The sequence below is a fragment of the Triticum urartu genome, chromosome 2A (assembly GCF_056163025.1).
Source record: "Triticum urartu cultivar PI428250 chromosome 2A, HENAU_Tu73, whole genome shotgun sequence".
Taxonomy (NCBI): Eukaryota; Viridiplantae; Streptophyta; class Magnoliopsida; order Poales; family Poaceae; genus Triticum; species Triticum urartu.
In genome coordinates, this window is record NC_141874.1 from 35,577,047 (window position 1) to 35,589,667 (window position 12,621).

The 12,621-nt window shown below is 42.9% G+C and overlaps 1 pseudogene; it reads right to left on the minus strand.

The window, feature by feature from the left end:
• LOC147983318 (uncharacterized) overlaps window positions 1-2,359 on the minus strand; it is a 109,809-nt pseudogene extending 107,450 nt beyond the window's left edge.
• Window positions 2,360-12,621: the final 10,262 nt, after the last annotated feature.

A 12,621-nucleotide genomic window follows, 5' to 3' on the forward strand; every position in this document is an offset into this window, starting at 1 on the left:
TGAGGGCTACTGGCTATATATCTCGGCAGAGAATAAATTGCACCAATCAAAAATATTGACAAAAAATCGACCCACAGTCGGGGTGGTGCACCACCTCGGAAGTAGTCTGGCATAAAGCTCGGGCGCCAGTGGCTGGCTCCATAGCGGGCATTTCCGATATTAAGCTCGGCTAAGCTCCTTCAAACTTTTCTGGAGCCAAGGTGATCTATGACACCTCGGATATAGTCCGGCGTTGAAGCTTGGATACATTCTGGCGTTGGAGCCAGGATGCAATTTGGCGTTGGAGCTGTGCTATAGCAATACTCTTATGCAATCCAGCGTTCAAGCTCGGATACATTCCGGCGTTGGAGCTCGGAAGCAGCCCGACGTTGGAGCTCGGCTGCGAAAGATAAATAGGATGTAGTCCGGCGTTGGAGCTCAGACGCAAGAGGACACTGCCGCCCGGGAACAACTTCAAACCCGAGGTGTGGCATAAAAATAACAAGGCATTGATAAAGGCCGGAAACTTAAAGGGTTTCCTCGGATACCCGTCGTATAAACTCTTCGTATGCACGTTGGTGATCCTCAAGATCAAACAAGATTTGTTGAACTAGTTTTCAAGACCGACGACCGAAGATGAAGAACAGTTCAGAAGAATCGAGGAGCGTCCCCAACTTGAATACCGGTTCAAGGGGCTACAGATGGTGTCCTGGACTAGGGGGTACTCACCACGTCGTCTCCCGGTCAGTTAGATTGGGCCGAGGACCCCATGGCCGTATACTCATGGGCCAGTTTGGACAGCTACCGCATACAAGGAAGATATTCCACAAGACTTGGTGGTCAAGACAAGGACTCCTCCCCCACCGTCGTATTCGACTAGGACTCTTGTTATCCTAGGCCTCTGGTGCATTATATAAACCAGGGCCAGGCTAGTCAATAAATATACAAACAATCATAATCATAGGCTAGGCTCTAGGGTTTAGCCTCTACGATCTCGTGGTAGATCAACTCTTGTAATACTCATATCATCAAGATCAATCAAGCAGGAAGTAGGGTATTACCTCCATCGAGAGGGCCCGAACCTGGGTAAACATCGTGTCCCCTGTCTCATGTTACCATTAACCTTAGACGCACAGTTCGGGACCCCCTAATTGAGATCCGCCGGTTTTGACACCGACATTGGTGCTTTCATTGAGAGTTCCGCTGTGTGATCGACAAAAGGATCGATGGCTCGTCTGCAGATTAACTGCGACGTCGACATCTAGATCCGCCGGTTTTAACACCGGCAGGGGTTCTCTCTCCCCCTCGCTTCCGCTGGAGCCGGGGTGCCACAGGGGGCAACGACCGGGACGGCGATCTACATCAACAATCTTGCTACCGTCAACATCAACTTTCCCCCCCTCTATGCAGCGGTGTAACACCTCTTCCCCCACTGTAATCTCTACTTAAACATGGTGCTCAACTACATATATTATTTTCCAATGATCTATGGTTATCCTATGATGTTTGAGTAGATCTGTTTTGTCCTATGGGTTAATCATGATCTTGGTTGGTATGATTGTATATTTTCTTTATGGTGATGTCCTACGATGCCCACCATCTCGCGCAAACGTGAGGGGCCCTCGCTGTAGGGTGTTGCAATATGTTCATGGTTCTCTTACGGCGTGTTGCAAGAGTGACAGAAACATAAACCCGAGTAACTGGGGTATGATGTATGGGAGTAAAGAGGACTTGATACTTAATGCTATGGTTGGGTTTCACGGCCTTAATGATCTTTAGTAGTTGCGGATGCTTGCTAGAGTTCCAATCATAAGTGCATATGATCCAAGTAGAGAAAGTACGTTAGCTCATGCCTCTCCCTCATATAAAATTACAAGAATGATTACCGGTAGTTGTTATCGATTGCCTAGGGACAAATAACTTTCTTGTTGACAAAAGCTATCCACTTTTATTACCTTGCAATTTATTCATAGTTTTATTCTCGCAAAGTACTCGTAGTTTTATCCTTGCAAAATAGTTTCATACTTGTTTCCGGTAAAGCAAACGTCAAGCGTGCGTAGAGTTGTATCGGTGGTCGATAGAACTTGAGGGAATATTTGTTCTACCTTTAGCTCCTCGTTGGGTTCGACACTCTTACTTATCGAAAGAGGCTACAATTGATCCCCTATACTTGTGGGTTATCAACGTCGAGCAGCCACGGGCGGTTCATGAGGACCAGCTCCTGGACGCCCTTGGCGGCGAGGAGCTAGAGCCAGCGCGTGAGCTGGGGCTCGTGCGCGCTCATGTGGCTGCTGGTGAGACGGACATAGGGGATGGGTCCTGAGTGTGCTTCCAGGATGTTGGAGATGGCGGTGACGATGGCCGGTGAGTCGGCGGGCATGGGGGGAAAGCTGCGGCCTTTGGGGCGATGGTGGGTGTCGGTGCGGATGGTGGGCGAGTCGGCAGCGTCGGAGGCGGGCAAGGCGGGGATGAGCTTGATGTCTACTACACAACCTTCTTCTTGTAGACCTTGTTGGGCCTCCAAGTGCAGAGGTTTGTAGGACAGTAGCAAATTTCCCTCAAGTGGATGACCTAAGGTTTATCAATCTGTGGGAGGCGTAGGATGAAGATGGTCTCTCTCAAGCAACCCTGCAACCAAATAACAAAGAGTCTCTTGTGTCCCCAACACACCCAATACAATGGTAAATTGTATAGGTGCACTAGTTCGGCGAAGAGATGGTGAAACAAGTGGTATATGGATAGTAGATAAAGGTATTGGTAATCTGAAATAATAAAAACAGAAAGGTAGCAAGTGATAAAAGTGAGCGTAAACGGTATTGCAATGTGGGGAAATAGGGCCTAGGGTTCATACTTTCGCTAGTGTAAGTTCCCTCAACAATACTAACATAATTGGATCACATAACTATCCCTCAACATGCAACAAAGAGTCACTCCAAAGTCACTAATAGCGGAGAACGAACGAAGAGATTATGGTAGGGTATGAAACCACCTCAAAGTTATTCTTTCCAATCAATTCGTTGGGCTATTCCTATAAGTGTCACAAACAGCCCTAGAGTTCGTACTAGAATAACACCTTAAGACACAAATCAACCAAAACCCTAATGTCACCTAGATACTCCAATGTCACCTCAAGTATCCATGGGTATGATTATATGATATGCGTCACACAATCTCAGATTCATCTATTCAACCAACACAAAGGAGCTCAAAGAGTGCCCCAAAGTTCCTACCGGAGAATCACGACGAAAACGTGTGCCAACCCCTATGCATAGGTTCATGGGCGGAACCCGCAAGTTGATCACCAAAACATACATCAAGTCGATCAATAGAATACCCCATTATCACCACGGGTATCCCACGCAAGACATACATCAAGTGTTCTCAAATCTTTAAAGACTCAATTCGATAAGATTACTTCAAAGGGGAAACTCAATGCATTACAAGAGAGAAGAGGGGGAGGAGAAACATAAGATCCAACTCTAATAGCAAAGCTCGCGATACATCAAGATCGTGCCAAATCAAGAACACGAGAGAGAGAGAGAGATCAAACACATAGCTACTGGTACATACCCTCAGCCCCGAGGGAGAACTACTCCCTCCTGGTCATGGAGAGCACCGGGATGATGAAGATGGCCACCGGAGAGGGATTGCCCCCTCCGGCAGGGTGCCAGAACGGGTCTAGATTGGTTTTTGGTGGCTACGGAGGCTTCTGGCGGCGGAACTCCCGATCTATTGTGCTCACGGATGTTTTTAGGGTATATGGAGATATATAGGCGGAAGAAGTACGTCAGGGGGGGGCCACGAGGGGCTCACGAGGGTGGAGGGCGCGCCTAGGGGGGTGGGCGCGCCCCCTGGCTCGTGGCCTCCTCGTAGGTCCCCCGACGTGCACTCCAAGTCTTCTGGGCTTCTTTCCTTCCAAAAATGAGTTCCGTGAAGTTTCAGGTCAATTGGACTCCGTTTGATTTTCCTTTTCTTCGAAACCCTAAAACAGGGTAAAAACAGAAACTGGCACTGGGCTCTGGGTTAATAGGTTAGTCCCAAAAATGATATAATAGTGTATAATAAAGCCCATAAACATTCAAAACAGTAGGTAATATAGCATAGAGCAATCAAAAATTATAGATACGTTGGAGACGTATCAGCATCCCCAAGCTTAATTCCTGCTCGTCCTCGAGTAGGTAAATGATAAAAACAAAATCTTTGATGCGGAGTGCTAATTGGCATAATTTCATTGTAGTTCTTCTTAATTGTGATATGAATATTCAGATCCAAAAGATTCAAGATAAAAGTTCATATTGACATAAAAATGATAATATTTCAAGCATACTAACTAAGCAATTATGTCTTCTCAAAATAACATGGCCAAAGAAAGTTCATCCCTACAAAATCATATAGTTTAGTCATGTTTCATTTTCGTCACACAAGAATGCTCTCATCATGCACAACCCCGATGACAAGCCAAGCAATTGTTTCATACTTTAGTAATCTCAAACCTATAAACTTTCATGCAATACATGAGCGCGAGCCATGGATATAGCACTATGGGTGGAATAGAATATAATGATGGGGGTTATGTGGAGAAGACAAAAAAGGAGAAAGTCTCGCATCAACGAGGCTAATCAATGGGCTATGGAGATGCCCACCGATTGATGTTAATGCAAGGAGTAGGGATTGCCATGCAACGGATGCACTAGAGCTATAAATGTAGGAAAGCTCAACAAAAGAAACTAGTGTGTGTGCATCCAACTTGCTTACTCACGAAGACCTAGGGCACTTGAGGAGGCCCATTGTTGGAATATACAAGCCAAGTTCTATAATGAAAAATTCCCACTAGCTAGTATAAGAAAGTGACAAAATAAGAGACTCTCTATCATGAAGATCATGGTGCTACTTTGAAGCACAAGTGTGGCAAAGGATAGTAACACTGTCCCTTCGCTCTTTTTCTCTCATATTTTTATTTGGCCTTTTCTTTTTTATATGGCCTTTTTCTTTTCTTTTTTTGGGCCTTCTCTTTTTTATGGCCTTTCTTTTTTTTATTTATTCCTCACTTGGGACAATGCTCTAATAATGATGATCATCACACTTCTATTTATTTACAACTCAATGATTACAACTCGATACTAGAACAAAGTATGACTCTATATGAATGCCTCCGGTGGTGTACCGGGATATGCAATGACTCAAGAGTGACATGTATGGAAGAATTATGAATAGTGGCTTTGCCACAAATATGATGTCAACTACATGATCATGCAAAGCAATATGACAATGATGAATGTGTCATGATGAACGGAATGATGGAAAGTGTTGCATGGCAATATATCTCGGAATGGCTATGGAAATGCCATAATAGGTAGGTATGGTGGCTGTTTTGAGGAAGATATAAGGAGGTTTATGTGTGACAGAGCATATCATATCACGGGGTTTGGATGCACCGGCGAAGTTTGCGCCAACTCTCAATGTGAGAAAGGGCAATGCACGGTACCGAAGAGGCTAGCAAGGATGGAAGGGTGAGAGTGCGTATAATCCATGGACTCAACATTAGTCATAAAGAACTCACATACTTATTGCAAAAATCTACAAGTCATCAAAAACCTCGGCACTACGCGCATGCTCCTAGGGGGATAGATTGGTAGGAAAAGACCATCGCTCGTCCCCGACCGCCACTCATAAGGACGACAATCAAATAACACCTCATGTTTCAAATTTGTTACACAACGTTTACCATACGTGCATGCTACGGGACTTGCAAACTTCAGCACAAGCATTTCTCAATTTCACAACTACTCAACTAGCACGACTTTCATATTATTACCCCCATATCTCAAAACAATCATCAAGCATCAAACTTCTTTTAGTATTCAACACACTCATAAGAAAGTTTTATTATTCTTGAATACCTAGCATATTTGGATTTTAAGCAAATTACCATGCTATTAAGACTCTCAAAATAATCTAAGTGAAGCATGAGAGTTCATCTATTTCTTCAAAATAAAACTACCACCATGCTCTAAAAAGATATAAGTGAAGCACTAGAGCAAACGACAAACTACTCCGAAAGATATAAGTGAAGATCAATGAGTAGTCGAATAATTATGCAACTATGTGAAGACTTTCTAACATTTAATAATTTCAGATCTTGGTATTTTATTCAAAAAACAAGCAAAACTAAATAAAATAAAATGATGCTAAAAGCAAAACACATATCATGTGGCGAATAAAAATATAGCTCCAAGTAAAGTTACCGATAAACGAAGACGAAAGAGGGGATGCCTTCCGGGGCATCCCCAAGCTTAGGCTCTTGGATATCCTTGAATATTAACTTGGGGTGCCTTGGGCATCCCCAAGCTTAGGCTCTTGCCACTCCTTATTCCATAGTCCATCGAATCCTTACCCAAAACTTGAAAACTTCACAACACAAAACTTAACAGAAAACTCGTAAGCTCCGTTAGTATAAAATAAATCACCACTTCAAGGTACTGTAATGAACTTATTATTTATTTATATTGGTGTTAAACATACTTTATTCCAACTTATCTATGGTTTATAAACTATTTTACTAGCCATAGATTCATCAAAATAAGCAAACAACACACGAAAAACAGAATCTGTCAAAAACAGAACAGTCTGTAGTAATCTGAATCAAACATATACTTATGGAACTCATAAAATTCTCAAATAAATTTCTGGACCTTAGGAATTCATCTATTAATCATTTGCAAAAATAATTAACTAAATATCACTCTCCAATTAAAAATGGCAGCAATTCTCGTGAGCGCTAAAGTTTCTGTTTTTGACAGCATGATCAACAAGACTTTCCCCAAGTCTTCCCAAAGGTTCTACTTGGCACAAACACTAATTAAACACATAAAACCACATCTAAATAGAGGCTAGATGAATTATTTATTACTAAACAGGAACAAAAAGCAAGGAACAAAAATAAAGTTGGGTTGCCTCCCAACAAGCGCTATCGTTTAACGCCCCTAGCTAGGCATGATGATTTCAATGATGCTCACATAAAGGATAAGAATTGAAACATAAAGAGAGCATCATGAAGAATATGACTAGCACATTTAAGTCTAACCCACTTCCTATGCATAGGGATTTTGTGAGCAAACAACTTGTGGGAACAAGAATCAACTTGCATAGGAAGGTAAAACAAGCATAACTTCAAAACTTTAAGCACATAGAGAGGAAACTTGATATTATTGCAATTCTTACAAGCATATATTCCTCCCTCATAATAATTTTCAGTAGCATCATGAATGAATTCAACAATATAACCAGAACCTAAAGCATTCCTTTCATGATCTACAAGCATAGAAAATTTACTACTCTCCACACAAGCAAAATTCTTCTCATGAATAATAGTGGGAGCAAACTCAACAAAATAACTATCATGTGATTGAAAATTAAGATCAAGATGACAAGTTTCATTTATATCATTATTCTTTATAGCATACAAGTCATCACAATAATCATCATATATAGGAGGCATGCTTTCATCATAGTAAATTTGCTCATCAAAGCTTGGGGGACAAAAAATATCATCTTCATCAAACATAGCTTCCCCAAGCTTGTGGCTTTGCATATCATTAGCATCATGTATATTCAAGGAATTCATACTAACAACATTGCAATCATGCTCATCATTAAAATATATAGTGCCAAACATTTTAATGCATTCTTCTTCTAGCACTTGAGCACAATTATCGGAATTCTTATTTTCATGATAGATATTAAAAAGATGAAGCATATGAGACAAACTCAATTCCATTTTTTATAGCTTCTTTTATAAACTAAACTAGTGATAAAACAAGAAACTAAAAGACTCGATTGCAAGATCTAAAGATATACCTTGAAGCACTCACCTCCCCGGCAACGGCGCCAGAAAAGAGCTTGATGTCTACTACACAACCTTCTTCTTGTAGACCTTGTTGGGCCTCCAAGTGCAGAGGTTTGTAGGACAGTAGCAAATTTCCCTCAAGTGGATGACCTAAGGTTTATCAATCCGTGGGAGGCGTAGGATGAAGATGGTCTCTCTCAAGCAACCCTGCAACCAAATAACAAAGAGTCTCTTGTGTCCCCAACACACCCAATACAATGGTGAATTGTATAGGTGCACTAGTTCGGCGAAGAGATGGTGAAACAAGTGGTATATGGATAGTAGATAAAGGTATTTGTAATCTGAAATAATAAAAAAAGCAAGGTAGCAAGTGATAAAAGTGAGCGTAAACAGTATTGCAATGTGGGGAAATAGGGCCTAGGGTTCATACTTTCGCTAGTGTAAGTTCCCTCAACAATACTAACATAATTGGATCACATAACTATCCCTCAACATGCAACAAAGAGTCACTCCAAAGTCACTAATAGCGGAGAACGAACGAAGAGATTATGGTAGGGTATGAAATCACCTCAAAGTTATTCTTTCCAATCAATTCGTTGGGCTATTCCTATAAGTGTCACAAACAGCCCTAGAGTTCGTACTAGAATAACACCTTAAGACACAAATCAACCAAAACCCTAATGTCACCTAGATACTCCAATGTCACCTCAAGTATCCGTGGGTATGATTATACGATATGCGTCACACAATCTCAGATTCATCTATTCAACCAACACAAAGGAGCTCAAAGAGTGCCCCAAGGTTCCTATCGGAGAATCACGACGAAAACGTGTGCCAACCCCTATGCATAGGTTCATGGGCGGAACCCGCAAGTTGATCACCAAAACATACATCAAGTCGATCAATAGAATACCCCATTATCACCACGGGTATCCCACGCAAGACATACATCAAGTGTTCTCAAATCTTTAAAGACTCAATCTGATAAGATTACTTCAAAGGGGAAACTCAATTCATTACAAGAGAGAAGAGGGGGAGGATAAACATAAGATCCAACTATAATAGCAAAGCTCGCGATACATCAAGATCGTGCCAAATCAAGAACACGAGAGAGAGAGAGAGATCAAACACATAGCTACTGGTACATACCCTCAGCCCCGAGGGAGAACTACTCCCTCCTGGTCATGGAGAGCACCGGGATGATGAAGATGGCCACCGGAGAGGGATTGCCCCCTCCGGCAGGGTGCCGGAACGGGTCTAGATTGGTTTTTAGTGGCTACGGAGGCTTCTGGCGGCGGAACTCCTGATCTATTGTGCTCACGAATGTTTTTAGGGTATATGGAGATATATAGGTGGAAGAAGTACGTCAGGGGGGGGCACGAGGGGCTCACGAGGGTGGAGGGCACGCCCAGGGGGGGTGGGCGCGCCCCCCTGCCTTGCGGCCTCCTCGTAGGTCCCCCGACGTGCACTCCAAGTCTTCTGGGCTTCTTTCCTTACAAAAATGAGTTCCGTGAAGTTTCAGGTCAATTGGACTCCGTTTGATTTTCCTTTTCTTCGAAACCCTAAAACAGGGTAAAAACAGAAACTGGCACTGGGCTCTGGGTTAATAGGTTAGTCCCAAAAATGATATAAAAGTGTATAATAAAGCCCATAAACATTCAAAACAGTAGATAATATAGCATAGAGCAATAAAAAAGTATACATACGTTGGAGACGTATCAGAGCTCGGCGCAGATGTACGTGGGTAGCTGCTGCGTCGACCTGTCTACCTCGTGCAGGTCGCGGGCCCTGCTCCGGAGATCGACCTCCATCATGGGGTCGACATTGGTGAACATCGCCATTTCCGGTGGCGGCGGGCAAGGGTTGGGGATTTGAGGCTTATGACTCCTATGCGACACATTTCATGTGGATTAGAAGGAGTGCGACGTAGTTGCCATAAATAGCTCCTATGCACCGTCTTACATGGCAGTAATAGCCCCAATGCGACCAAGTGGTTAAAGCATGGGTTCGGTCGTCAACGGGACTGCGGTTAAGGTAAAAACAGAGGGTCGAACTAATCAGTGCGTCTGGTGGTGGGTCCCACTTGGCAGTGCATCAATTCCCCGCCTGACTGAACATGTGCTTCTCCCCTACTTCTGGTTGCTGCTCTCTTCTTCGTTCTCGTCGGCAGCGGCGGCAGAGCTTTCATCTACGACTGTGGCTGCGCATATGGTGAGTTTATTCGGCACCATTCCCCTCCGTCTTGAGTTAGATTTGACCAAGTGAGCCTCCGTTTGCCCTTGTTTTCCACGAGATCCCGATTGTGGAGGTGGGTGGGACTGGGGAGCGGCGGCTGGGCGGCGTTGGGCTGAACGAGATGGAGCCAAGAGAGACTACGTCGACCAGGTAATCACCCTGTCCAACCTCTTCAACCCTGCGATGTGTGTCTCGTCTACTTTCGCTGCCTCACAGAGCCCGCCATTGATAAACAGAGGCAATGTTGCTCGGACCTTCGAATTCAGTGTTAAATTCTTACCATCTAAAGCAAATCTAGTTGATGGTAGCGTGCGAGACATATAGAGATACAATTGTGAAATGGGAGGTTGAATTTGAAGAGATTGATCCACATGAAATACAGAGCATGGAAGAGAGGTCCGTGAGGAATGTTGTGGAGAAAATTGGGGAAAACATTTTTTGGGGTCCAGAGCAAGAGGTAGCATGTTTACGGTTTGATAATTGGAAGGGTGTGTATGTGAGAATTGAGAATGGTGAAGAGATGGTTGATGAAATCAATCAGCAAGACGGTTGGGCAAGCAAACAGACTACCTTTCATGTAGAGCTCGTTGATCTGAAATCAGATTCTAAGGTTGGATATGTGCCCTCAAAGTCGGCTTCGTAGATGGTAGATGATGATTGGGCTTCACAGAGACAGATAATGCCCATGTTTATGGGTGAAGTGACAGTAATAGAGGGGGCTTAGCAAGATGCAGAAGATGGCTGTGATGGTGCTACAAGGGTTGTTTGTGTTGATTGGAATTCAGTACAATTAGAAGACACTACTGGTTTGGTCATTGCACCAATGGCTGACACTGAGATGGCCAATTTTTTTGGCATTCCAGTAGATCCAGTAGATGATCAATATGAGGAAGAGAGGGATGAATCGAGTTTGCCTAATGTTGGTAACATAGATGCTTGTGAAGATGTGGATGGACATGTGATGAAAGATGCTGCAGATGATGTAGATGATGCACATGATGATGAGATTGTAAGTGTGTATGACAAAGAAAATCATGTTATTGAAGTAGGCAAATTGTTACCAAGAATGAAGGAGTTTAGGATGTGTTTCAAGACTTATGCAGTCAAACATGAGTTTGATGCCAAGACTATGTGGACTGACAGAAAGAAATTTTACGCAAGGTGCAGAGGTTTCGATGGAAGCGTCAGGCCTTGCAAGTGGTACATATATGCTAGAATTCAACCTGATGGAAGTACCATTAGGGTTAATCAAATCCCAAATCCACATACTTGTATTACAAGTTCACAGAGAGTATCAACCATGACATCACAACTTTGATTGCAGAAAAGATCCCTCCAATTTTAGCCAAGCAACCAAACACTACAACAAAGAAACTTAAAGTGGACTTGGAAAAGCAGTACCCCATTAAGGTGAAGTATACCACAGTGTGGAAAGCAAAACAGAGGGCAATGAAAGAATTATATGGTGATTGTGCAAATACTTTTAGGATGTTTTAGAACTTCAAAGCATAGGTGGAAAAGAGGTCACCTGGCAGTGTTGTGGAGATAGATACTGAGGTAACAGAGGACGGTAGAGTTCTTTTCTCCAAGTTCTTTATGGCTTTAAAGCCTTTTATAGATGGCTTCAAAGCAGGGTGCTGTCCATATTTGAGCATAGAATCATCTTTTTTGACAGGCAAATGGAATGGTCAATTGGCAGCATGCAATGCTTTAGATGAACACAACTAGATGTTCCTTGTTGCTATTGGTTTGTTTCAGTCAGAGACATAGGTTTCATGGACATGTTTCATGATGTTGTTGAAAAGATGCATAGGGCCAGTGTCACCTCTGGCAGTACACACAGATGCATGCAAAGGGCTAGAAAATGTAGTGAAGAATGTTTTTACTCATTGTGAGTAGAGTGAGTGCTTCGGTCATATGTGGATGAATTTGATAAAAAAAATTCAGAGGGGAAGAGTTTGGGAGAATGTGTCCAGCAGCAAGATCTTACACAAAACAAACACATTCATATCATCTTGATAAGATAAAAGCAGCATGCAGTGAGTTTGGTCCATGGTTGAACACCTATCATTCTCTATTGTGGTACAGGTAAGGGTTTAACACTGCCATCAAGTGTGATCATATCAACAATAACTTGGCAGAAAGTTTTAACAACAAGATAAAGCAGTTAAAGGACTTGCTTGTGCATGACATGGTTGACCAAATCAGGATCGTCATCATGCCCATGTGGTAATTGAGAAAAAGGATTGGTGATTGTCTGCAAGGGGATAAGCTTCCTGCAGTGGTACAACAGGAGCAAAAAACTTACACATTTGTCTGTGGAAAAATCTTCATTGTGCGGTGCTGAAGTTAGAGATACCAAGACTGGAAGGAGGTATGTTGTTAACAGTGAGTTGCATGACTGCACTTGCCTTGTGTGGCAACAGACCGAGAAACCATGTGACCATGCCATTCTATTCTTGGCCTCCCAACCCAAGATAAACATGCACCCATATTTACATGAATATTACTCAGTGGCAAGATTCAAGGCTGCATATGCAGCTCCAATTCCAGCACTTATA